Consider the following 25,807-nt stretch of genomic DNA (forward strand, 5'->3'; position numbering starts at 1 on the left):
CCATGAAGCCTCCAAACTACCCACAGGCCCGTCCCTCTTTCCATTTGCGGGAAAACTCCCTATACCTAAAGCCCCACCATCTTTAGAGTGAGAAAACCCCAAGGGACTACTAGAGTGCAGCAGATTTGGAGCAAGAAGGAAAGAAAGGTTGAATCCTTGCATCTTGGAGCAGAAAAGAGAGAAGGTCTGGGCCTAAGCAAAGAAAGGGCCACGAGGAATTTCCCAGAAAATGTGAATCACAGAAGGGGGCTCAGAAGAGGCAAATCTGCAGTGAGCATGTGCTAAGATCTGGGAGGGATGCAGCAATTCTAAGTTCATGAGGGCTGGGGTCAAAATCTCATTTCAGGGTTGGGGGTGAGTGGAAGTGTCCAATTCTCCACCAGCCACTTGGCCTTTGACCTCAGCTCCCTCCTCCCCACTTGTTCCCCAGTGCATACCAGCTCTGGGTGGGATGGTTTCAAGCCTCATCATAAGAGCTTCTCTAATTAACAGTCTACAGGCTACTGGCACTGTTGGCCTTGTCCCTGCCCATCCATGATGTCATGATGCTACTCTGACCACAGCCACAAAGAGGGGCAATGCTGGCCCATAGGGAGTCCAACCAAGGAAAACAGATGTTAAACCAGATTGCAGACAACTTTCCACTCTCCCTTGACCACCCCGCCCACACCCCGCCCAGGGCTCCCTGGAGATGCCAGTCTGTGTTCCCCTTCTCTGCATCTCTGCTGCCCCTCATTCCTCAAATCCCCTTGTGCGCATGCTTCACGTGAGAGTGGCAGGGCTGGAAGCCAGGAGGGGCCTCCCCCACACTGCTCCCTGCAAAGCTTCTGTGAGTTAATTTTATATGCCAACTTGGCTACTCAGGTATTTGGTCGAACACATGTAGATGTTGCTATGAAGGCATTTTTAGATAAGATTAGCATTTAGATCAATAGAATTCAAGTAAAGCAAATTACTCTCCATAATGGGAATGAGCCTCATCCATTCCATTGGCGGTCTTAAGATAAAAGGCTGAGATCCTCCAGAGGAAGGAGGAGGAACGCTGTCTCCACACAGCTTTGGACTTGAGCAGCAGCACCAACACTCCCCTGGGTTTCCAGCCTGCTGCCCTGCTCTGCAGATTTTGGACTTGTCAGCCTGCATAATTGCATAAGGCAATTCCTTAAAATAAATCAGTCTCTCTCCCCCTTCCTTTTTCTCTCATATAAGATGAATGTGTGTATATATGAATACACACACACACACACACCCCATTTGTTCTGTTTCCCTAGAGAATACTAATTAAAACAGCTTCCAAGAGGACATTTTTGAGTATACCTCTCTGTCTTCTCACAAAATCAATTATTCCATTTTATGTATTTCAGAGGTTGAAGAGGTGGGAAGGCAGAGAATAAGAAAATGAGGGGAGGAGTTCCCATCGTGGCGCATTGGTTAACAAATCCGACTAGGAACCATGAGGTTGCGGTTCGGTCCCTGCCCTTGCTCAGTGGGTTAACGATCCGGCGTTGCCAGGAGCTGTGGTGTAGGTTGCAGACGCGGCTCGGATCCCGCGTTGCTGTGGCTCTGGTGTAGGCTGGTGGCTACAGCTCCAATTCAACCCCTAGCCTGGGAACCTCCATATGCTGCGGGAGCGGCCCAAGAAATAGCAACAACAACAACAAAAAAAAAAAAAAAAAAAAAAAAGAAAATGAGGGGAAAGAAAGGCTATTTTCACATATAAAGCAAGAAAAGGAAAAGGAAGAGAGTATATGGCAGCCAAGAAAGGCCCTGTGTCAGTTTGGACCCAGAAAGAAGGTACCAACACAGAGTTCACAGTGTGAGAGATTTTTTTTCTGGAAAAGTAGTAAACAAGGAAATTGCTTTTTTTTTTATTATTATTTTTTTATTTTAGGGCCGCACCTGTGGCATATGGAAGTTCCCAGGCTAGGGGTCAAATCGGAGCTACAGCCACCTGCCACACCCACAGCAACACAGGATCTGAGCTGCCTCTGTGACCTACACCACAGCTCATGGCAACACTGGATGCTTAACCCACTGAGGTCAGGGATCCAACCTGAATCCTCATGGATTACTAATCAGGTTTGTAAGCCTGCCACAGCAGGCACTCCAGAAACTGGACTTTTTAAAAAGCAAGCAAATCTAAACTAGCAATTATAAGTCAATAATAAATCAATTATTCAATGAATCCTTAGTGATTAATTTGATAAGAACAAGGTTGAATGCAAACAATGGACAATAACATGGGAGATCAAAAGAGGGAGACTCAGGGTGACAGTAATCCAAGATCCTTGCATTTTTTGAGATAAAATTTAACTTAGACTTGTTTAATGAAGATGTATGTTAAAATTAAGGGTAAGCACTGAAAGATTATAAATATAAAATATAACTTCCAAATGGGAAATAAGGGAAAGAGGAGGCTAAAGAAAACTCGACTGAATTGAAACACAGGCAAGGGGATGTAGAGAAGAAGCATAAACAAAAAATGTCAAATAGAAAACACAAAATAAAGCGGTAGAACTAAGTCCAAATACATTACTTATTGACGTAAATATAGACTGAGCCCTCCAGCAAAAGTCAAAATGGTTATCAGTTCTGCGACAAGCAATATATAAGATAAGCCTGGAACATCTTGTTACACCAGGAGCAAAGAGTTTTCAAAGACAGCAAGTTTTAGGAGCTCACTCCAAGAGGCTCCCATTGTCCAAAGATGGGGCAGACTGAGCAACGGTCAGAATAACCATAACAGTGAAAAAAACATAGAAAATATATTTGTAATATCCAAACACATAAAACATAATAGCAAATATATTAGCAAAGAATTTCAATGGAGTGAAACACTCCAATATATCACAATGGTAATGTTTAAATGGTCATATTTAAGGAAATAAATTCATTTTTTAAAAGCTAGTAAATAAAAGGAAAAAAGATCACACATTTACCCTGTATAAACAATACCTCGAGGCAACCAAATAAATTAGAGAGAATATTTGTTGTAGAAGAACCCCAGCTATTAAATGAATATGGTTATAGAACTAGAATTATTTTAAAAGCAATATAGAATCATCATTTTGCAAACCTACTAAAATAATTGGTCTAGTGCAAAGGTAGGCAAACTTTCAGGCATAAAAGGCCATACAGTCAGGACATTTAATTGTGCTGCTCTGTCTCAAAAGCAGACATAGATGATATATAAATGAATAGGCACGACTGCATTCTAATAAAACTTTATTTATAAAAACAGGAGTGATCTGGAGTTGGGTCCTGGTGGCCATTGTAGTTTGCTACCCGACCTGAGTAGTGATCATCAGTATTTGCTAACATCATAGAGAGAGACAACCATACGGACCGTGTTTTCAAGCCCAGTGCAACTATACTTCTAAGATATTCTTCTGGGAGTTTCCGTCGTGGCTCAGTGGTTAGCGAATCCGACTAGGAACCATGAGGTTGCCGGTTTGATTCCTGGCCTCGCTCGGTGGGTTCAAGATCCGGTGTTGCTGTGAGCTGTGCTGTGAGCTCTGATCTCATGTTGCTGTGGCTGTGGCTGTGGCTGGTGGCTACAGCTCGGATTAGACCCTAGGTGTGGCCCTAGAAAAGACAAAAAATAAATTAATAAAATAAAATATACTTCTGAAAATCTCAAAGATCAAAGAAGGACTCAAGATGAAATTAGAAAATATTTACAACTAAATGATCATAAAAACACTATCCATCAAACTTAATGGAATTTACCTCACATGGCACTGAGAGGGACAATGTAGCCTTAAACGTTATATTAGAAAAGAAGAAAGATGGGAAATTAATGGGCTAAGTTTGCAAACATTTAGGCAAAGAACAATAGAATAAATTTGAAGAAAATATGTGTAATAAAGACAGGAGGAAAAATTAATAAACTGGAAACAAAACATACAACAGAAGAAAAGGAATGTCAAAAGCTGATTATTTGAAAAGAACAAGAAATAAAACAGACACAGCAGGAAAACCAGTTAACACCCACGCTTCAAACAGCCTGGATAGAAAAGAATTGAGAAATTTCACATTTAAAATGCTACAAATGACAGGTCAGAAAGACTAGAAAGGGAGCTGGTATTTGCCAGCTAATGACTGCAGACAATCAGGATTTTTTTTCTAAAAGTTCTCAATCTTCTACCTTGGTATTTATAATTCTTTCTTTTGTTCAGAATCCACTATTTTCTACCCTGATTCTCTCCCTTCAACTCTCCTACTCTGTGGAGCCTAGCCCCTCACTCTCAGCAGACAGATACTTCACCTCCAAGGTCACTGAGCAAATAGAAACGGATAGGTATGAGTTCCCTCGCTCACTTTTCTGGATTCACTAGCCCACTGGGATGTTCCCATCTTTGTGTGTGTGTGTGTGTCTTTTTGCCACTTTTAGGACCGTACCTGCGGCATATGGAGGTTCCCAGGCTAGGGGTCGAATCGGAGCTGTAGCTGCCGGCCTGTGCCAGAGCCACAGCAACGCGGGATCTGAGCCGCGTCTGCAACCTACACCAGCTCACAGCAACGCCGGATCCCTAACCCACCGAGCAATGCCAGGGATCAAACCCACAACCTCATGGTTCCTAATCAGATTCGTTAACCACTGAGCCATGAAGGGAACTCCTGGGCTGTACCCATCTTGTTACAGACTCAAACCTTTGCAAGCATGTTTAAATATTCCTTTTCCTGGCCTCCTTCTTGGTAACTAGTATTTTAAGTTATTTCTTCTTGATGTTTCTCCCGGCAGAAACTTTTCTATCTACAACAACCTCATTAACACACAGCTCAACAAGTGCAGCTACCTCTTACCCTGGCTCCCGATTCCTGTCTTTTTCTCCAACACAACACAGCAACCATAAAAAATAATTTAAAGAAGAAAACTGACCATGCTGTTAAACTCCAAGCCATCCAGGACTCCCTCCTGCCTGTCAGATGAAGACTAAGCATTGGTGTTGGCCATTCAAGCCTTTGGCTTCCCACCCACATTTTGCCCCTGTCCCCCCTGCTCCCTTCAAGACCTAGTCTCTGGACTCACTCACTGCAGAGCCTCCTCCTTTGTTCCTTAAGGACTCACCTCCCAGGAATCCTCTTATACATCCAACATCTCCCCAGACTCCATTATCTTCTCTCTATAGCATGGATTTAGTGCCTTTACTTAGAAAATACTTTATGTGTGATTTCTCATGCAGCAAGTAATTATTCTTTCATCAGATATTTACTGAGCATTTTCACCTAAAGACATATCAGAATATTTATGCCAGCCCTATGCGTAATTACCAAAGACTAGAAACAACTTAGTATCTTTTGACAGTAGAATAGATGAGTAAATTGTGCTATATTCATAGAATGGTATACCAGACAGTGGTGAGAATGAATGAACATTCTTAATATGGGGCGTGTGTATGATTTATCCACATAAAGTTCAGGAAAAGGCAAAACTGAGTGATGGTATTAGAATCAGGATTGTAACTACCACTGTCAGGGATGAGGGGAGGGATTGGTGACTGGAACAGAGCATGATGGAGGCTTCTGGAATAATAGTAGCTCTGTTTCTTGATCCTAATCCCAAGATGTGTTCCTTTTGTAACAGTTCATCAAGCTATGTAGATTGTGATTTGTGCACTTTTCTGTATATGGTAAACTTCAACTAAAAGTCAACTGAGGTGTTCCTATTGTGGCGCAACAGAAATGAATCCGACTAGGAACCATGAGGTTGTAAGTTCGATCCCTGGCTTCGCTCACTGGGTTAAGGATCCGGCGTTGCCGTGAGCTGTGGTGTAGGTTGCCAATGAGGCCCAGATCCAGCGTTGCTGTGGCTGTGGCTGTGGCATAGGCCGGTGGCTACAGCTCCAATTGGACCCCTAACCTGGGAATCTCCACATGCTGCAGGTGTGGCCCTAAAAAGACAAAACAAAAGTCAACTGAAAAAAAAGCAGTGAGCACCTATAATGTGCCAGGCACAGGGTCAGAGGCACTGGGAAAACAAAGAGCTAGTCGGTCCCTCAAGGACTGGAAGCCGAGTGCAGAAGGCAGGTGAGGAAGCATGGCAGCGTTAGAGTACAGTGAGGGAGCGATGGTAGAGGTTAAGCATGCAATGCAGCCCATTCAATTCTGTGAGCCTCAGTTTCCCCATCTGTACAATGGGGAACATATTTCCCATTTCACTGAGTTACATAAGAACCCAAAAGATAATATGGGCGGGTGTGCCCCCCAGAGTGCCTGGGGCATGGCAGGTGCCCAACAAATGTTCTTGACTCTGAATCCCATTCTCAGCACAAATATTCCAGGAGAGCTCCACAGACAGCAGCTCCTTCCTCTCCACCTCCATTCCCCTTCACACTTACACAAACACTCAGACACACATAAATACCACGCGCACACAGGCCATTACTCCCGTGGCTCCTTGGATTAAGACAGCAGTAGAAAATAAATATTAAACCTCAAAGGTGTTCGCAGTCACTTTCTCTCATTTCTAAAAAATGCCTGGTTTCCTTCTCTGCAAAGTCCTGAAGGGCTTCCATTGAAATTTCCTCTCCTGCCACCAAAGAGTCCTGTTAGAGGTGCTCGCCCCAAGCCCTGAGGAACCTGGAAAAGGAGCCAATGGTGCCATCCCCAGGCTCTTTCTCCCACCAGGATTGAGGAGCTTTCCCACCCAAATGAAAACAGTTCTTTGGAATTCCTATTGTGGCTCAGTAGGTTAAGAACCCAACTAGTATCCCTGGGGATGATGGCTCGAACCCTGGCCTTGTTCCTTGGGTTAAGGATCCAATGTTGCTGAAAGATTCGGTGTAGGTTGCAGATTTGGCTCGGATCTGGCATTGCTGTGGCTGTAGCGTAGGCTGGCAGCTGCAGCTCCAATTCCACCCCTGGCCTGGGAACTTTCATATGCATCTGGTGCAACCCTAAAAAGAAAAAAAAGTTCTTAAAACGTTCTTTGAAATCTGCTCGTTTGGAACTGAATGGGAAACATGGATAGGCTCTGCTGGGTTCGGTAGCCATGGCTCCGGCTGGTTTCATTGGACAGTCATCTTCTGAGGGCTGACAGCTAAAACAGTGACCTGTCAGCAGATGGCAGAGTTGCTGTATGATCATAGACAGGTCCCCCAAGGGTGTGCTCAGGGCACAGGGCACTCCATCCTGATGCCACCTGCTGTGACTCACCTGGAGATGCAGATGTGAGCAAGTAAGCTGCCGTTGTTTTGGGAAGGAGATGCACCCCAGCAGGTCTGAGCCCACTTATCTGTGCAATAGAGCCAAGAAGGCACCTTCATCTCCTCTGTGCCCCTCTGAAACCTCACTCAAACCCCACGCCTTCTTCCCATCTCCCTCAAATCAAAACCTCAGCCACCATCACCTCTCAGCCATACATCTCAAATCACCTCCTCACCTATCTCCCTAATTCCCTCCTCGCCCTGCCAACTACACCACCTCCCCTCATCCCACTCAAGCCCACCAAGCTCCCGCCAAAGTGGTCAGGAACGTTCCACACGTCCTCCTCACCTGCCCAAGTCCTGCTCATGCTTCAGATCTCCATTCTCAAATCACCTTCCCAAACGTTTCGCTGACTCCCATGCTGGTCAAGAGTAGACCCCTCCCCCATCATCCTCTCCCCTAACAGCACTCCCAGTGTGTGTCTATCGATGTGTGTATTTGTGTGCATGTCTGCCTCCTTCGCTGCTAGATTATGGACTTTCATTCATCACTCTGTCCTTGGGGGCCAGCACACTGCTTCAAACACAGTAGGGGCTCAATATTATTGGGTTGATTGGATTGATTGATTGATGGGGCTCTAGAAGGGGAGCATTGCCGAAAACTTTAAGCAGCAAAAAAGAAAGGCTTTTCCTTCATTAATGAAAGAAGCTTGGGGAGACAATGGAAGAATCATGCTGCTTTTTATAGGGAACAATTATGGGCAGCCATGTGGAATGAGCACAGAACCAGACAGACCTGTTCCTGCCACACGTCAGCTGTGTGATCTTGAGAAAGTTACTTAACCTCTCTGAACCTAGCTTTCTTTCTGATAATGAGGGGGGAAATAATACACGGAAGTATTTTATAAAATCTTAAAGCACTGGAGAATTCACAGGGTCTGAGTTAAGGCGGCAGCAGGGGAAGCAGAAGGTAACGGAAGCGAGCAAAGCCTGTCTGAGCTGCTTTCCACACACGCTCATACACGTGCTCTACTGAAGAGTGTTTCCCCCAAATTCTCGGCCACCAGAGCCTGTGGAACCTTGGAAACAGTCTTTGCAGATGTACTCAAGACGAAACCATTCTGGGTTAGGGTAGGCCTAATCCAGGGACTGGTGTATTTATAAAAAGAAGGAAATTTGGATACAGCCACAAAGGAAGTCATGTGAAGCCAGAGGCAGAGGTGGAGTGGTACATCTGCAAGCCAGGGAATGCCAGGTTGGTAAAAAGCCATCAGAGGTAGGAAGAGGCAAGAAAGGGCCCTCCCCTAGAACCCGCAAGGGAGCATGGCCCTGCCTATACCTGGAGTTTGGACTTCCAGCCTCCAAAACTGTGAGAAAATGGATTTCTGTTGTTTTCAGCCACCTAGCTTCCAGTGCTTCGTTACAACAGTCCTAGAATATGAATACACATGCACTAGCAGTTTGCCATTTTGAATAACTTCAGTTGGCCCACGTGGCCCACCTTTGCCCTAGTGAGTCTTTGTCACCAAGGAAACAGCCCTGGTGCTTAGCCTAAAAAAGCTATCAGGAAGATTTGTCTTCAAAAGATATAGAGATGAATTGTTCCTCTTGAACTGCCTGCTCTTGGATGGTACTTGTCACTCTTAATGCCCCAGTTCTCTGCCTGCCTTTAATACCAACAAAGACTGTCGCAGCAGCCACCCCAGCTTTTCTGTGGCCTGTGGTCCAGGCAACATTTGGCTTCCCCTCCTCCTGACCTCGAACCACTGGGGGCACAATTCCATCCCAGGCTCAAACTGACTGAGGAATAAGTGGCCAGGAATGATTTTTATTTGCAGCCCTAGTAGAGCAGATTCTATACAAATGACCCATGAGGAGAAACTGGCCAGATGTCTTGGACTAGGGTGTCCACATGTCATCTTCCCAACAGCAGACTGTGGGTTCCCTTTCTTGATGGCATGTTAGAGAGCAGAGTCTGGGACAGCAGTCAGCACATAGCGGTGACAGAAAAGATCCAGCTCACCCACTGCGCCCACAGCCGGATCCATCTCTTCTTCTGATGTGTAGATGGAAGTGTCCCTTCCCTACACCTGCTGGCCAGAAGGAGCGGCTCTTCCCCAAACACTTTGCCCTTTGCCCCTGCCATCTGCCTCCAGAGCTGGCATGAGTGTCCTGGTTTATGAACAACAGCTGATGGCCCATGTTTCTCAAGAGGGAGGGGCTAATCCATCAAAGAAGCGGAGTGAGAGTCCCTGGTCTCTTTCTCCTTCCACCCGGACCTGTGGGTAGCAGGGACCTGAGAAAGTGTGTCTGCTCTGCAGATATAAAACCTGCCTTGGGGAGACTAGGCTGTGGACAGGCAATAAGCAAGCCCTTTTGGATCTCTCTATAGCCTCTACTATTCTTCATCAGTAATAAAGGTGGCTTTTTAGTTTCCCCATCCTAGTCATTTTATGACTTATCAACTGGTTCAGAACATGGTGGTGAAGGAGTGCTATTTGGTAGGACCTCCCAGTGGCCTTCAGACCTTCAGATACAGTTGATTCTTGTTATTAGTGATAGTTGTTTTCTATAAAGTCCTGTTAACATTGAATTGGCAGATACTAAACTATCTTTCCTTGGGGAAATACGCACATACACACACATCTTAAATCCTACAAACAACCCATCCTAGTAGATTCAATTTGATTTTTATTTTACAAGAGAGAAAGCAAGGTTCAGAAGTTTTAGGTGACTTGCCTGAAGCCACCCACTAATAGGGGCCAGAGCTGGGATTCAAACCCAGTCCAAATGGCCAGTGTCAGGGCCTTTTGCACTGCCCTGTCCCACCCTGTCTTCATCCTCTGCTTCTCTCTGCTCAAGAGTAAAACTTGGAGGCAAAGTGTTGTCTTATTCTGCTCCGGCTAGGAAGAGATGCATCAGGCAACTCATTTTTTTTTGTTGTTGTTGTTGCTCTGCACATGTGGGCAAATAACTACAAAAGAGCCAAGAGTGTTGATTTGGAGTTACAAATAAATGTTAGCTGGTAGGTGGGTTTGCAAATACAAATAATGAGGATCAACTGGATATTGTCTTATTGCTTCTATTTATTCACTGTCCTTGTAGCAAAAGGATTATACATCCTTGCCCCTGTCATGTGATGTGAAGTGCCTCCCTGGGGAGGTGGGGAATAGTGCCTGCCCTGTCCACTGCAATCAGGCCTGGCCACGTGACTTGCTTGGGCCAGTGAAATGCCAGCGGCAATCCTGGGAGAACCTCTAGGAGCTACTTCATGGTTTCAACCACTTCCTCGCCTCTTCCAGGAGAACACTATGTCTCAAATGAGGCTGCCTCTTCCACCTGGATGCTGGACTAAAGATGCCTGAATCACAGCCAACATGTAATATAAATGAAAACACTACCTTTGGGCTTGTAACCGAATGAGATTTTGAGGTTTGAAACGGCAGTCTAACCAGAGCAAAAGCTAATAGAGACTGAAAGAGTCTCCGATGTGATGAGTAGACGGCCTTGCTGTAATCTTATCCTGTGGGTTAAAGGCAATAATCTTCTGTTTAAATAGTGTTGGTTGGGGTGGGGGGCACACCATCCAGTGGAGGCAAGACTCCAGAATTCCCAGGTCTATCCAGGATGACTGAGGCCTGGATTTCAAGATGCTACTTGTGCTATGGTTCTCAGGTTTATTGAGCATCTGCTATGAACCAATCATCCCTGCAGGTCCTGGGAATATGGATAAGAACAGGCGCTAGAGGACTCGCCGTCTCAGAACTTACCCCTTCAAAGCCTTCCCAGGCATGACTCAGAAGCACAGCTCCAGGATTCCCTGGTTTGGTGTTAAACCTACAGAAGTAAGAAAACAGCCTTTTCCTGCTGTGTGTGAGCTCATGATTTTTTTCTTGTGTCGGTGGGGTCAATTACTCTCCTGCAGTACTGCAATAAAGCTATTGGAGACTCTCAAGTCAATGCTCTTATTAATTACTGTATCAGCTGTTTCACATACCCTAATTATCTCCCTGTGGCACAGACAATGGCCTTTTTAAGGTGTTTTTTTTTTCTTGTAAAAATAGAAATATGTATTTTAAGCTTTTCCAGAATTTAAGCACAACACGCGCGCCATCTGCTGGTTAAAATGAGAAATAGGTGCATTGATTTCCAGATTGAACTTTCAAAATCCTACTAGTACAACTAAGGCCTCTCTGACAGCAGGCCTTGCAGCCTCGCAGCCCACAATTTTCAAATGGATCCACGGTTGAGAATATTCCAGAAGCAGGACTTTTTGCTTTTTCTCAAAGGAGCTTTGTAACACTGTTGGCTTTAAGAGGAAATTCAACAGTCGTGAGTAACTGGAAGCAATGTTCTGAGATCTGTTGGTTCAGGGGCAGGTGCTGCGAAGCCTCCAGTTTCACTGCAAAAGAACCAGTGTTTTTTTCTTGACTGTGGGCTTTGCTGATATTTCTGATGATACTTTTAAATTTTGTTCTATTAAATATTCTTGAATGTTATTACAATTGTTGGAACACACCAAAAAAAAAAAAAAAATACATTTCAAAATAATAGATTAAAAATGCCCTTTAGGAGTTCCCATCGTGGCACAGTGGAAATGAATCCAACTAGGAACCATGAGGTTGCGGGTTCAACCCATGGCCTTGCTCAGTGGGTTAAGGATCTGGCGTTGCCGTGAGCTGTGGTGTAAGTCTCAGTCACGGCTCGGATCTGGCATTGCTGTGGCTCTGGCATAGGCCTGCAGCAACAGCTCTGATTCGACCCCTAGCCTGGGAACCTCCATATGCCACGGGAGCGGCCCAAGAAATGGCAAAAACAAACAAACAAACAAACAAAAACAAAGATTAAGAACTAAAGCACAAAGAAGGGTAGTGACTTGCCAGTGTGGTAGATGGCACAGTCATAATTTGAACTGCCATGAACCCGTCTTCTGTTCTACACCAGCATCCTATAATAAGCTTAGTGAAGGAGATAGAGAAGACGTAGAATTTAAGGACATAGAATAAGTCACAGTTTGCAAAGCATGCAAAGGTACATGACCTTGGGAAGTCCCCTTAACCACCTCGTTAGAGGTGTCGTCATTATCCCCATGTCATCATCCCTGTGTTACAGAGGAGGAAGCAGAGAAGGATTAAGAGTCCTGCCCAGATGTCACACTCAGAGCAGAACCAGGGCTGGATCCTGGGTCTGCTGCCTTTGGATGCCAGGTTATACCCACCAGGCCTTACTGTTGTCCAGCCCCTCCAACTGGTAGGGAAAGAAGGTATCTGAATCATATTTCATCCTCCCAGGGACCAGTAGGACCAGGCTCCATCTCAGAGGGCAAGGAGGACAATGCTTCACTTTCTGAAGGTTTCCCACTGCAGGAGATTCAACCTCCTCCTCCAGAAAGAGGCCCCTCCCCCTTCTCCCTACACTCCCTTTGTGCTGTCCACACCCACACCTGCGGGGATAGGGACTGCTGAGGCCCTCAGCCTACAGCAGGCCACCCTCTTAACACACACACACACACACACACACACACACACACGCCCTAACACTAGCTTGTTCAGCAGTTAGCTTTTCCTGAGTCTCTAGGAACAGTAGGTATCACATTGCTAATCCTTGGTGTCTCCCAGACAGCACATTACACACATTTTTGGTGATTCATTGATGTCTAAGGAGTGATTAAGATGGAGAAACCTCAATAATTTTATATGATAACAGATGGTAACTGACCAATCATTTGTAATGTACAGAAATATCAGATCACTATGGTATGTACCTGGAACTAACATAGCATCATAGGTCAATTATATTTCAGTTTTGAAACGGTATTCAACAGCAAACCCATGAAGTCCTTCCAAATGGAGGAATCCTACAGCCACTGGGAGTCAGGTATGTAGATGAGGTCACAGCTTCACCCTTCACAAAAAGTTTTAAGCCTCTTTTAAACGTCAGTTTCTTCATCTCTAAAATAAGTATAATAATCTCAAGCTCTGGAAAATTCACTGAGTATAAAGAGGGGGACATCACACTTGAAAATGCTTCATCGAGATGAAACCCGTTGTACGTGCCAAAGAAAGCCCTTCCTGAACAATGTGGCTGTGAACTGTGGATTCCTCCATCAACTATGAAGCTAGTGGAAAACTACAGTGATGTAAACACTAACTGGAGTTTCCACTGTGGCACAGTAGGTTAAGAATCCAACTGCGGCGGCTCAGGTCGCTGCAGAGGTGTGGGTTCAATCCCTGGCCCAGCACAACTGGTTAAAGGATCTGACGTTACCACACCTGCAGCTCTGATTCAATCCCTGGCCCAGGAACTTCCATATGCCATGAGTGCAGCCATAAAAAGAAAGAATGAAAAAAAAAAGACTAACTGCAATGTGCCATTAGAATATGCATTGTTTATGTTGTTATCATTCTGAGACCAGAAGAGTTAGAGTTCCACAATAAGTCATCAATTCCACAAGTTATTGAGTGCTTCTGTGTTCTAGGCACCATTCTGGGGCTGGGGCTGGGGGAGGGAAGGGTTGTCTTTTTTTCTTTTTCTTTTTTTTTTTTTTGGCCATGCCTGCAGCATGTGGAAGTTCCCAGGCCACAGCAGTGACAATGCTGGATCCTTAACTACTGCACCACAAGGGAACTCCAGAGGGTATTCAAAACACCCCACAGCCCTGGCCTTAAGGTGCTCACTACCCTACAGGAAGACTGACTTCTTCTTCTCTCTAGCTGACTTCTTCTTCTCTCTAGCTGACACAAGGAGGTACTACAAAGAGGCCAGCTCCAGCCCCAGCCCAACATGGGAAGCAGCTCAGTGCATCAGTAAGGGAGCAACATGAAAACACCTCTCAGATCTTCTGGTTCTTCTGCTCACCTGCTGTGTGCTACTTTTCCTGTCTTCTATGTGAGTACTAGCTCAGATAATGGATTTAAAAATGAGTTCTAACCAGTTAAGTGCCAAGCAAATATTACAGCAAAGACTATTCATATTTGTTCCTCAATATCATTTTCCCATTTTACTATCGCTGGAAACATGGCTGTTTAGCATAAAGACTACATTTCCCAGACTCCCTTGCAGTTAAATGTAGTCATGTGACTGAGTTCTTGCCAATAGGATGTCACTAAGTGTCATGTGGTGGCTTCTGGTAGATAGAGGAAACTTTCTTAGAGGTAGCTGGTCCACCCCTTCTGCCCCTTCTTCCTGCTTTCCTCCAGGATGTGTTTGGAGTATGGTTGTGACTATTGAAACTCCAAACTGGGCCATGAGGACAGTGGTTAAACCCTAGGGCAAGTGGAGTGGAAGCTGAGAAGGGCGGTGGTCCCAAAGACTTTGTGGAGAGCCATCACAGCTCTCCTGAACTGGAAAGACTGTGGATGTTCACACAAGACAGAAATAATTATCTCTTCAAGCCACTGTCCTTTTGAGTTTTCTGTCATGCACAGCTGAACCTGATTCTAATGCACATAAATATTGTTTGCTATGGTGATGACATGCCACAATGGCCTTTCTAACAGTGGGCATTGTGTAGTACAATGGGTTGTCCAGTTAAGAAGGTCAGCTCTTACCACAAACAGTCCTCAAGGAAATACTATACAAACTTCTGTGAAGGTTCTTCTAGAAGAGAATCTTCCATCAGCTGGATTCCAAGGACGAGCAATCCAATGAGCATGAGACGCACATGCGTAGTGGGACTCAGGACAAATCAACCACATCAGGAAAAGCTCATACAAATTCCCAAAGCACCTATGGCTCACAGTCTGGTGGGAGACAAATGATGACAACACCATGGGGTATGTAACGGAGGTGTCTGAGATCCTGCGGGAACACAAGGGGGCATTCTGGTAAGAAAGCAAAGGGAGAATAAGAAAAATTTTCTCTTTTTTTATTGTTTTCTCTCTCTCTCAAGAATTGTTGATTTACAATATTGCACTAGTTTCAGGTGTACAGCTAAGTACTTCAGATATATATATATAAATAAAAATTATATATATATAATTTTTCAGGTTCTTTTCCAATATGGGTCATTACAAGATACTGAATATAGTTCCCTGTGGTGTATAGTTCCCTTGTTGTTTATCTGTTTTAGATATAGTAGTTTGTATCTCTTAACCCGATACCCCTAATTTATCCCTTTCCTCTTTGGTAACCATAAGTTTGTTTCCTATGTCTGTGAGTCTCAGTCATAGAAAAGGAAGGAAATAATGCCATTTGCAACAACCTGGATGGACCTAGAGATTATCATACCAAGTGAAGTAAGTCAAACAGAGAAAGACGAATATTATATGCTATCAATTATATGTGGAATCTAAAAAAATAATACAAATAAACTTAGTTACAAACAGAAACAGACTCACAGACATAGGAAACGTTTCTGAAAGGAAACATTAACTTAGTTACAAACAGAAACAGACTCACAGACATAGGAAAGGTTTCTGAAAGGAGACATTAGAGTTTGGTCTTAATGGATAAATGGAAGTTATCCAGAAAGAGAAGGGTGGAGAAAACATCCTAGGCCGAGCGCAACGCTCAGAGGCAGGAAGATGTTGGTAGAAACCCAGAGCGGGCTTCCAGCGGGGTCCACCTGCTATGGACCACAGAAGGAGCAGCCACCCCAGGTGAACCCCGCCAGCCTGTGGAACACAGCTGCACCCCCAGGTTTCACTTTCCAGGGTGACTCAGAGGATGACGTGGAGCTGCCGTGGGCTCCCCGGTGGTTTTTTCGCAGGGATGGCTTCTGCATGTGGGGTCATTGCTGGTGAGTAATGAGACAGACCGGCTTTATAGATGGAAAGTGAGAAAATATCAAAGTGCTCAAAGCAGGAAGAGGGAGATGTGGGGTAAAGCAAAGGAGAAGCGAGCATTAATGATTCCCTTTTTGGAGACCACACAAGGGCTGATCCTGCTGCCTCCTTAGCTGCTCCCCTCAATGAAAGGAGGATCTCAGTCCCACAGCCACATCAACCCCAGAGGTCAAGTGGAAAGTCCTCAGAGCCTCCTCGGACATTCTCTCCCTTTCTTCCACGTCAGAAGTGAAGCATGCCCATCTACTGCAGTCCTGAGAGCCATTCCTGGCCTTGCCCTGCCGCCCAGGATCTGCCTTCCAGAAATCCAGGACATCTTCCCAAACTGCTCACCCACTCAGCCCCTGGCCTGGCTGGAACTCCACTCAGCCTCTGGGTAGAAATGGCCCAGGTAAAAAGAAGGATGATGCTTGGAAGGTTAAATCAGCCCTGCCCCATGTATATACTCTTATGGGAGGATTCTCCGGCAACCCTGCTCAGATGGGAAGCTGAGGTTTGAACCCACTGTGCCAAGGCTCATATCAAGCACTGTACCACTGTGACTCAGAGGAGGAGGTGTCCACTCCTGAACCAGAAAATCCCATTTTGTCATAGCGCATACGACTGAAGATGCTCACTGTCAGCTTCCCAGCTGACACTCCCCTGTACCAAAGGGCCATGGGAGACACAAATAACAGGAAGCATCAAGGGCAGGGGTATCTAAGGAATGCCCGCTGTGTGCCAGGCACTACACTGGTCACCCAACATGAGCCATCCTAAACAGATGGTCCTTACAAGAGTGACACTGAGGTCAAGATTAGCACACCTGTTCTACAGAGAGGGAAATAGAGACTCGGGGAAGCTGGAAGTGATTCGTCAAAGATTCAACTCCACAAGAGATCATTACCATTATGAACAATGCAGACTCCTGGGCCCCATCCCAGACTGGCTGAATCAGAAGCTCAGAGGTTGGGACCCCAGGAATGTGCTTTTCAAACCATTTCTCTCCAAGATTTTCCGATGGTTAAAGTGTGAGACCACTGTCCTCCACCAGGGGCTCCGAGTTGGGGACATAAGACCTTCATGCCTCAAAGTCCAGTAATAGATGACAGTGAGCCAGGATTTGTCAACAGGAGGCAGCTGGTACAGTTGTTAGTGCATAGTCTCTGGAGCCAGGTCTCTGGAGTTTGAATCCTGGCTCTGCTGAATACTAGTTGTGTCACCTTGAGCTAGCCACATTCCTCACTGTGCCTGAGCTTCCTCATCTGAAAAACTGCATCAAAAAAGAACACCTAGGGGTTCCTGTTGTGGCGCAGCGCAAACGAATCCGACTAGGAACCATGAGGTTGCAGGTTTGATCCCTGGCCTTACTCAGTGGGTTAAGGATCTGGTGTTGCCGTGAGCTAGGGTATAGGTCATAGACACAGCTCGGACCCTGCGTTGCTGTGGATGTGGCGTAGGCTGGCAGCTGTAGCTCCGATTGGACTGGGAAACTCCATATGCCGCAGGTGAGGCCCTGAAAAAACAAAAGATAAAAAAAAAATAGAACACCTAGAAGGTTGTCTGGGGAGGTTGAATGAGTTAAATGTGTGGAGTTTGGCACAGTGCCTGCCACAGAGTAACAATCCAGTGATGCCTTTGTCGTCATTACATGATCAGTTGTCCCAAATGACACAAGAAAGAGATTATTTGACACTGTGGCTCCTGAAGGAGGAGGTCAAAGAGCAGCGTTCCAGAGAATTTGAATGGATAAAAAGAGAAGAGCTTAAACAACAGCTCTTTCTTTCATTCCTGAGCTGATCTTACATCACTGTTTGTTATTCCTCAGGAAATGTCACCAAGAGCAAGTCACTGCAGTCGAGACAGGTCGTGAATCAGTGTGCGAGGCTGAATCACAGCCAGAGCACATCCTCTCCTAGGTCTTGAGGGGAGGAAGATGACAGTTCTCTTTGAAGCTGAGGACGGCTTTGCCCAAGAAGGGAGCTGTGTATATTTTTATGGCCACCAGGGGGAGACAGAGAGCTTAACTGACTTAACAAACTGAACAGTATTCCTAAATTCCTTGAAGATTTGGGCCATTGCCCACTGATTTGTTCTCACTTTTGCTATTTCCCCTACTTAGAATGGCCCCCATTTAACCCATCGTCATTCTCCCAGCCAACTTCTTCATATGCAAACTAACCTCTGGCCAACCACTAGGCCAGGGGCGGAGGGAAGATACAAAGAAACATAAGGCATTTAAGGAACACTTTGTGTGTACAGGTACTCCACTGGTATCCTTGTAACTACAATGAGGTCATTCATTTTCAAGATTCACTTCATCAGGAATAAGATTCAGGGCACTGTCACTAAGTGCCAGGCACTGTGCTAAGCATTTCTGTGAATTAGCTCATTTAACTCCCTGAACTACCCAATAAGTAAGTACCACCATTATACCCATTTTACAGCAGAACAGACTGAGTCTTGAGGGAATTAAGTAACATCTGCCCAAGAACGCAGAGCTAATGAGGGAAATGGAATTCATGTATGAGCCCATGGAGTCTGGTTATAGAACCAAAGCTGAAAACTGGCCACCTCTCTGGTCCTTCCACAAAGCCTTGCCTCTGCCCACACTGTGCTCTCTCTTCTCTGGATTCTGATCTTGTTTGTAAGCAATCCAATGTAGGACTTATACTCATTTCTTCTCTCACACACACTGGCAAATGCCACTCTCCCATCCTACCCCCATCCCACCCCTGCCAGGTACAGAGTAAGTTTCTTAAAGCCAATGATTCTATCTCACCCTTATTTCTATGTAACTACCACTTATTAAGCATCTCTGTATCTGACATTATCAAGGGCACATTTATTCTTTAGATTTGCTGTTTACTAGTCTTCACAGTAACCCTGGCAAGTAGTAGTATCCACATTTTATAGGTGGAAGATTAAGTCTCAGAAGTTACATGATCCTAGACCACTCACCTACCTGGCAGGTAGAATATGTGGGACCCCAAGGCCTGCAGTCTCTCCATGACCCTCAGCTCCCACCTCCCCCTCTGCCTTGCTTGGGGCAGCACCCAGAATGAAGGGAGGCCTCAGAACATGAACTCGAAGGCTTCAGTTAAGGTCCCTCACTCTTTGGGATGCAGGTCAAAAGCATCATCTATTGATTCCTGTCCTGGCACAGTTCCCAGACTCAGGCCCTCTCCTATTCTCAGTCCTGCCCCTTCTTTGGTGGATTCCATGTTTGAATGTCACTAGTGTAAGAACCATGTCATATTCACCATCATGTCCCCAGAGCCCAGCACAGAGCTTCACACATAGTCTGAGGCTCAGTATATGCTCAGTGAATAAATGAACAAATAAAAACAATTAATACATCTGGTCCCTCAGGCATTCTGTACCCAGATCCTCTATGAACTAGCTTTTGACCACAGCCTGCCAGGTTTTTGCTCTCAATTCTATCATTCAAATTTGGACAACAAAAAAGCACTTTATGTAGAATTCCTGCTGTGGTGCAGCAGGTTAAGGATCTGGCATTGTTTCTGTGGCAGCTGGGATTCCATCCCTGGCCTGGGAACTTCCATATTCTGCAAGTGCAGCCAGAAAAAGGAGTTCCCATTGTGGCTCAGCGAAAATGAATCTGACTAGCATCCGTGAGGACACAGTCTCAATCCCTGGCTGCACTCAGTGGGTTAAGGATCCAGCATTGCTGTGAGCTGTGGTATATGTCACAGACACTGCTCGGACCTGGTGTTTCTGTGGCTGTGATGTAGGTCGGAGGCTACAGATTGGATTTGACCCCTAGCCTGAGAACCTCCATATACTGCAAGTGCAGCCACCTCCCCCCACCCAAAAAAAAGCACTTTGTGAACTTTAGCAGGCTATCAAATGTGAGATAACACCTGAGCTATCCCTTGAATCCAGGACACTGGTAAGGACCTAAGAGAGAGAATCTGTCTGTCTATCTGTCTGTCTGTCTGAAACTCTGATATTGGAACATAGATGCAGGAAGTCTTTAGACATTTTTAAGGATGTGATAGTGTCAAGAGCCTGGTAATAGCATGGAGTTAAGAGGGTAGGTGCTGTGCTGCTGGCAACGTTCTAGCCGTTCTGCCCAGGGCTGACCCTGGCTGTGGCTGCTGCGCCCAGCCTCCCTGGTTCCCCGCCTGGTTCTCCAGCCCTCTCCCATCAATCCTGTGAACTACTCAGTATACTCCAGTGAATTCTAAAATTAGGCGGAGTCCACTTCTGTCGCTTGAAAGCCATAGCGGAAGCTGGCCAGTTGCTGACCAACCCCATTTCCTCTTTTCCTAAGCACACGAGGCATTTCTCTCCGCGATCCTTGCAGTTAGGTTAGTGGGGATCTGGCGGGCCAGTGGGGTGGTCCTAGAACCCTTTGAGCAATCACCACATTCTCTCTTTCCCTTCCACAGGGACTTCAGAGGCTAGAAAGGTAGTGGCACAAGATGGAAAGAGCCATAGTCCCAAGTCGCCATTTGGGGAAGAGATGCCCCAGACAGCCACACAACCAGCATCAAGCCAGGAAATAAATCTCGAACTCACGCCACCCATAGCATGGTTTTTGACAGGACCTAGAGTTTATCACTCCAACTAACACCATCGATAACCCAGACTAGTTCAATCCCTGTTATCGTTAGTGTTGCTATTATTAACATGGCTCTTCTTTTTGTTTGTTGGGTTGGTTGGTTTTTTAAATTTTTATGGCCACACCCAGGCCATATGGAACTTTCCATATCGGGTTGCATATGAGCCACAGCTGTGACCTGCACCACAGCTGCAGAAACACTAGGTCCTTTAAACCACTGTGCCAGGCTGGGGATCGAACCCGCACCTCCACAGTGAGCTGCTGCAGTCAGATTCTTAACCCACTGCACCACAGTGGGAACATGGCTCTTCTTAATATACTGTCTATTCAATACGTACTTTATTGCTAGGAAACTGCCGTTTTTAGGTCACTATTAACTTTTCTTGATTTCCTATGAGGTGCCTCGAATTATTCTAGGTATTGGAAAGCTTGGTGATCAGGTTGTGGCAACTCAAATGGGAATATGTCTATGATTTTTCTAATACCCAGCACATAGCACCTGCTGAATGAAGAGTGCTTTCTCAGGAGGCAGGAGAACCTGGTGGTGAAGCAGGCTCCCCAGAGTGAGATGCACCTGGATTCAAATCCCGGATCCTCCTCCCAACCCGTGGGAACGGAGCCGAGCCATTCAGCTTCCCTGAGCTGCCTTTTCCTCCCCTGTTAAATGGAGAAATGTATGCTTTCTTCAGCAAATATTAAACATTTTACTAAAAACTTTGAGGATCAAGAGAAACAAAATACATGCATTCTAGATACAGCTCCCAGCACAGAGTAATTATTAGAAAACAGAATATTCACTATTTTAAGTTTTTCTAACACTGAAATATTACTCGGGAATAAATGTCTAACGGAGATTTAGTTCCACGGACAATTTCATTTCTTAGGTAGATACCACAGCTGCTTAGATTCTTTAGATTTAGATGCTTAAGCATCTCAGTTAGCTGTCTAGCTTTTTCTCAGTTTCATAATTCTGGCTTGTTTATTTACTTCCTGGAGCCCCGCTGCCTTCCCTGGGCACTGCGCACACATCAGCGTGGATGTGGGGCCACGATCCCGCCCAGCAGATGCCTCTGTGTTTTCTCTTTAACCCCCCAAATGAGGGGAAAATTCACAATCCTAATGAGTCTAAGAACAAAAGTGTCTTCACTGAGTGAAGATGTTCCATTGATTTGCAGATTTTAAGGGGACTTCAGCCAGGTGGCCAGTATTTGGGAACCACGGCACATTCCATCTTTGTGAAACAGCAGCAACTATTTATTGAGTGTCCAGCACCGAGCCCACACCGCCCCATTTAATGCTGAAAATGACCTTCAGAGATTGAATCTGTCGTGATATCCACTGGACAGATGAGGACAATGAGGTTTAGAAATTTGAAGTAACCTGTTCAAAATCAACATCTGAGTGACAATGACTCCCCTGCGTCATACCCTGAGCCTCACTTGGCACTGGCGGCACTTGGGAGCTGACCCATCTCTTTGACTTGAATGCTTTTACTTTTAGTTCTTACACTAAGTGCCGGATACACACACTAGTGCAATTCTCAAATGCAAGCCCATTTCCCTGACTTGAGCATCTTGCAGCTAGACTGTGTGGGCTGCACTGACTCTGCAGGTCTGGTCTCAATGAGCTGGTGCAATGGACAGGGCAGAGTTTAAACACCCCACATGCTCAGGTCTGACCCCTGGCCCCACCACTTAACAAAATCACTTCAACTCTGCAGCTTTGGTTTCCTCATCGATGAAATGGGTGTATTCCTACTACACAGTAAGCCCTGAGGATTTAGGTACAAATCTAGTGCAGGTCAAAGCACAAAACATGCCCCCTAAACAGCAGTTCTCTGTGCCTTCACTTTTGTCTTTCCCAAACTTTAGGGCAAAAGATTGACAGCCCAGTGGGGTTCTCAACCAATCAACAGTTGTTACTGCTGTTGTTTTTCTAGACTTGGATGGGGATTGGGGGTGTGGACAAGAGGTGTGTCACACCTCATGCTACATAGAAATTCTGGGAGGAATTTGTATGTAGAGAACCTTGGACTCCCCCAAAGAGATTCTGATTCAATAAATTGGGATTTTTTACAGCTTATAGGGCATGCCAACATGGAGGTCATCAGACCACCCTCTGGGAAACTCTGTGCTTCAGTCATTCAATTAAAATCACAGCATCCTCTATATCCTCAAACCACCTCAATATTTTTAACTAAATTTTTGTAGTATTCTTTTTCATATTCTTTTCCATTACAGTTTATTAAAGGATACTGAATGTATTTCCCTGCACTATACAGTAGGACCTTGTTGGTATCCATTCTATGTAAAATGGTCTGCATCTGCTAGCCCCAAACTCCCAATCCATCCCTCTCCAATCCCTAACTTAATTTTCTATTCATTGTGTCCATTCCCATCAACACACCTTTGTAACTCGAAATAAATATATCATTAAAACATATTTTATATCAGTTCCTGAAACACAAATATATAGCAAGAAAAGATGACAGGCGGTTACCAGGAGCCCCAAAGGCAAAACTGCCTGATTGAAATCCCATCTCTGCTGCACACAGCTGTGTCAGTTTGGACTGGCTTCTTAAAGTCTGTCTCAATGTGCCATGTGTCTGAAGAGGCAATAAGAGTAGCCACATCATAACGCTGTTGTGATGATAAAGTATTAGGTATAAAGCATTTACGACAGTGCCTAGCATATGGTGAGCACTCACAAAATGTAGTTATTCTTATTTTGAGAAATGAAAAAAAAATAGTATCACTTACTGCAAATAGAAGATAATCACTTGAAGTTCCCATTGTGGCTCAATGGGTTAGGAACCCAACATAGTAACCAAGAGTTTACAGACCCCTAGCCTCGATCAGTGGGTTAAGGATCCAGCATTGACACAAGCTGTGATGTAGGTCACAGATGAGGCTCAGATCTGGTGTTGCCGTGGCTGTGGCATAGGCTGGAAGCTGCAGCTCCAATTCAACCCCTGGCTCAGAAACTCCCATATGCCGCAGGTGCCGCCCTAAAAAATAAAATAATAAATAACCAAAATGTATGCATAACTGTGAAAAGTTATTAAAAGGTCATCCATAAACCATCTAAAGTCATCTCTGTATCATCAGTAGTATACATTCCAGAGGCCAAGAAGCATGTCAAGAGGGGCAAATACGGGACAGACCAACTTGGGGGTCATTTTGGTTCTGTCTCAGACCTAGCTTTGCATCTCTTCTGGAGAGCTGCATATAGTCCTAGGACAAGGTCCCTTCCATCTGGAAGTAGCCAGAAGACACCTATCTCCCAGGGATTCGGAGCTGCTCCCAGCTCTGTGGGAAACAGAGCCGCCTCCCAAAGGAGGTTGCTCCACACCTGCTCATTAGGACTCTGTGCTTCTCAAGGCTTGCTTATCTACAGATCTCAGTGTGCCTCAAAACATTCATTAATGCACACAGCACCGCCCCGGCAGCCCAGAAGCACAGTCCCCATTTGGCAGATGGGAAAATTGATAGAAAGATCTATTAAGTGATGGCACTTGTAAGTGACGGAGTGATTAAGTGCCTGTTGAGCCAACAAGGAGCTGTGGCAAGAAGGGAAGTGATGACTCTTAAAGATCCAGGCCTGCAGGGCCTCCCTGAAAATTGAGGAGGGAGGTACACATGGCAGAAAGCTGTATGGCTCCTTCTGTTTTCCCCGTGACAGGATGGGAACAGGACAGGGTCTCTGGAGAGCAATCCAAGGTCACGATGTAGATATTGCATAAAGTTCTGCTGATTTAAGGGGTGGAGAGGATTTTTTTAAAGGAGTCCAAAGATTCCTTCTCATCCAATTCCTCACCTAAGGAGTGACTACAGACTCAGCAGGGTGCAGAGGCAAGGGTGGATTAGGCTGAGAGATTTATGACGCAGAATGACGAAGAGGTATGTGGGCAATAACTGGAAAGGAGGCCAAGAGCGTGGCAAGCCTCAGAGCCAGGGAGTAAGATGAAGGCTGAGATACAGGAGCTACAGACGAGGTTCAAAACTCATGCTGGGAAGATGTATAAATAATCTTCGGGAGTTCCCACTGTGGCTCAGTGGGTTAAGAACCCGACATAGTGTCCCTGAGGATACAGGTTTGATCCCTGGCCTCGCTCAGTGGGTTGAGGATCAAGCATTGCCACAAGCTGCCGTGTAGATTGTGGATGTGATCCGGACCCAGCGTTGCTGTGGCTGTAGCATAGGCTGGCAGCTGCAGCTCCCATTCAACCCTGGGAACTTCCACATGCTGCAAATGTGGCTGTTAGGAAAAAAAAAAAAAAGAATCTTCAAAATGCTCATTTCAGGAGTATGTCCAAAGAAAGTCATAGGACAATTACTTGAGGATTTTTATAAAGATACCTTTAAGATACATTTTCTGTAACAGTATAATTTGTATTAACAAAAATTATAAATAATCTAAATATTCAAAATTCAGAAATCACCTTAAAGAGGTTATGGTACATCCACACTATGAAGCCATTAAAAATATATTTAAGGATGTTTAATTATATGAAGAAAAGATAATCATAAATAAGTGCAATTTCAGCAAAGATAGTAAACATATTCATAAAGATATCAAAGGAAACAATTCTATGCTGAGGGAAAAATCAGGAAGAAATACTGCAAAAGTATGAGGATAATCTGGGTGGTGGAATTAGGTTGCATTTTGTACATGCACTTCTGTATTTACTGAAATTTAAATAATACATTATGTATCGTTGTGATTTTAAGATGTTAATTTTTTTTAACTTTTTCTGTGAATGTTGTTGGGACTTTATTTTGGAACTTGCTCCCCTGGGAGACAGCTCTGCATTTCTAAAATAGATCCAAAGACTTCAAGACTTACCCGGTATCTGTTGGCTGGATACTTCAATGGCTCCAAATGGCCAAGGGGCTCCCAGCCCTCAGCATTTGTGAAAGGCATATGACAGGACATGAGAATGAGCCCTGGAGTCGAGAGATCCTGCCAGAAGTCCCAGATGAGCTGCTTACCCATTCCATGGTCTTCAGCAAAACACTTTCCCTCCGATTCCCCGTCTACAATGGGGATAACAGTGTGTGCCCTGACACCTCACAGCAGCTTAGTCCGTGAATGACGTGCTCACAGGGACATAGTCATCCCAGTGGAGATGTAATAAATAGCATCCTAGACCCGGACACAAAGAATGACCTCAGAGTCCACCCTTGGTGAGCTCTGCCCATCCGCGTGTACCCTCTCCCTCTATCAGCCACCTGCTGAGAACAAGTGTTCACCGTCTGACCTCAGAGTCATGTTCAGCTCCTGGAGGACATGTTGAATCATTCCAG

At 45.2% G+C, this 25,807-nt stretch overlaps 1 long non-coding RNA gene across 1 annotated transcript; it reads right to left on the reverse strand.

Moving 5' to 3' along the window:
* Positions 1–3,554: 3,554 nt before the first annotated feature.
* On the reverse strand, positions 3,555–25,618 carry LOC125129028 (uncharacterized). Its single transcript, XR_007135399.1, has 3 exons — positions 25,347–25,618; positions 14,699–14,948; positions 3,555–3,585 (listed from the first exon to the last, which is right to left on the reverse strand). It is a non-coding gene; the product is annotated as an uncharacterized LOC125129028 (long non-coding RNA).
* Positions 25,619–25,807: the final 189 nt, after the last annotated feature.

The sequence above is a fragment of the Phacochoerus africanus genome, chromosome 6 (assembly GCF_016906955.1).
Source record: "Phacochoerus africanus isolate WHEZ1 chromosome 6, ROS_Pafr_v1, whole genome shotgun sequence".
NCBI lineage: Eukaryota > Metazoa > Chordata > Mammalia > Artiodactyla > Suidae > Phacochoerus > Phacochoerus africanus.